We start from the raw sequence: 2,412 nt of genomic DNA on the forward strand, positions 1-2,412 counted from the left end.
CCAGGCTGGTCTTGAACTCACAGAGATCCGCCTGCCTCTGCCTCCCGAGTGCTGGGATTAAAGGCGTGCGCCACCACCGCCCGGCCTGGAACTCTTTATATAGACCAGACTGGCTTGAATCAGAGATGCACCTGCCTCTGCCTTGCAAGTACCGGAATTAAAGGCAAGCATCACCACCATGGCTGAAATGTAGATGCTTTGAGAATAAGGGTTCGGTCATTGTTCCAGGGTCCAGAACACAGTCGGATGTAGAGTAGACGGCCCCCCAGCCTCCTGGTCTGTCTGGAACACCACCATAGAGTATAATGGGTAAGCTGGGTTTGGGAGGACAGTCCCGATAGCCCAGCTGCTTGGGAGGCTGAGGCAGAAGGATCATGAGTTCAGGGCATTCTGGGCTAGAGTCTGATGGTTGACGGTTCAGATCACCAGAGTGTAGGCAGTAGTAGTGTGCTTTGCCTGGCGTGTATGGATTTCTTGGTTTGATTCCCAAAACTTGGGAAAGTAGTAGTCATGGTGTGTGTGCGTGCGCATGTGTGTGTGTGCTTATATATGCCTGCGTGGATATGTGTGCATGTGTGCATGTGTGCGGTGTGTGCACATGCATGTGTGAGTGTGTGGGTGTGTGCGCGCATGCGTGTGTGTGCTTATATATGCCTGTGTGCATATGTGTGTGAATGCGTGCCTATGTGCGTGTGTACGGTGTGTGCACATGCGTGTTTGCGTGTGCTCTACAGCTTTATAGCCCAGGCCTTCCTCCTCAGCTTCACAAGTGCCAAGTTCATAAGTCATTTGCTAGGACCCTGTCTTTTTGACTCTAGGTAATAGCATTTATTTAAAAACAAAACAAAAAACCCACAGTGGTGATATAATCCCAGCATTCTTTTTTTTTTATAATCCCAGCATTCTGAAGGCAGAGGCAAGCAGATCTCTACAAACTTGAGGCCAACTAGGCCTATGTAGCAATTCCAGGCCAGGCCTGTCTCAATACAAAACAGTAAAAAAAAACCAGTAGAACTTTGGAAGCTTCTGTCGGAGAAATTGATTTTATTTTTTGTGAATAGTCCTTTACACTGTATTATACATGTCATTGTGATTGGTTTAATAAAGAAGCTGCCCACAGCTAGGCAGGACAAGGTTAGGCAGGAGAGCCAGACTTAAGAGAACGCTGGGAAGGAGGAGGAGGAATCGAGGAGTTGCCAGCCAGACTTGGAAGAACCAACATGGACAGTGCACAGCTGAGGGAGATGAGCCTCAGGGCAGCACACAGATGAATAGAAATGGGGGAATTCAATTTACAAGAGCTTGTTAAACACAAGTTTGAGCTATCGGCTGAGCATGTATAATTAATATTAAGTCTCTGTGTGGTTATTTGGAACTGACAGGACAGAAAAGTCCACCTACATTTTTTTATTTGTTTTGTTTGTTTTTGCTGATAGAGTCTTGCTAACAAATGCAGGCTCTTAGTCCTCCTGCCTGTTCTCCTGAGTGCTGCAGTTACAAGCTTGAGCCACCACACCCAAGAGTCAGTTTCTGTGATTCAAGCCCTGCCCAAGATCTGCAGCTCTAGAGAGGGCTCACTTCGCTCTGATGTAGGCTACGCCTTCTAGTTTGGCTTCCACATGTATTGTATATGCCTGGTGTAGCTTTTGGTATGTTGAATGCAGATCTTTTGCAAGAGAGGCACGGAGGTTTTGTAACAGGAAATCCTGTGGGGCTAGTGTAGGAGTCTGACAGACCAGGTTCAAGGCTGTTTCCTCTCTGGTCTTCTGGCGTCTCCTCGCACCCATCTCCTCCTTCCTGCCTAGCTACTGGCCTTTCAGCTCTTTACTAAGCCAATCACAGTAATACATCTTCACAAAGTGCACAAATGCCCCACACCAGCTTGGGCCCACCACCCTGCCTGAGGAGGTGCTGAATTAGTGCGCCTGTTCCTATGACATCCATGGTTTCTTTTCTTCCTTTCTTTTTTAAATTTATTTATCATGTATACAATATTCTGCCTGCCTGTATGCCTGCAGCCAAGAAGAGGACACCAGATCTTAATACAGATGGTTGTGAGCCACCATGTGGTTGCTGGGAATTGAACCTAGGGCCTCTGGAAGAGCAGCTTGTGCTTTTAACCTCTGAGCCATCTCTCCAGTCCAATTTACATTTTATTTTCAAAGGAAAGAAATTCTGTGCATCCCCCATGTGGTGACATACATTTTTTGTTTTCAAGACAGAATGGTACAAAAAGCACAGACCATGGTGTTATTAAAACTGTTCATACAGGCCGGGCGGTGGTGGCGCACGCCTTTAAATCCCAGCACTCGGGAGGCAGAGGCAGGCGGATCTCTATGAGTTCGAGGCCAGCCTGGTCTACAAGAGCTAGTTCCAGGACAGGCACCAAAAACTACAGAGAAACACTGTCTC

General features: G+C 47.3%; 1 protein-coding gene across 4 annotated transcripts in view; it reads left to right on the top strand.

Moving 5' to 3' along the window:
* Rabepk (Rab9 effector protein with kelch motifs) overlaps nucleotides 1-2,412 on the top strand; it is a 22,526-nt gene that overhangs the window by 11,570 nt on the left and 8,544 nt on the right. The gene's annotated exons all lie outside the window — the stretch shown is intronic.

This window comes from Microtus ochrogaster, chromosome 4 (genome assembly GCF_000317375.1).
Source record: "Microtus ochrogaster isolate Prairie Vole_2 chromosome 4, MicOch1.0, whole genome shotgun sequence".
Taxonomy (NCBI): Eukaryota; Metazoa; Chordata; class Mammalia; order Rodentia; family Cricetidae; genus Microtus; species Microtus ochrogaster.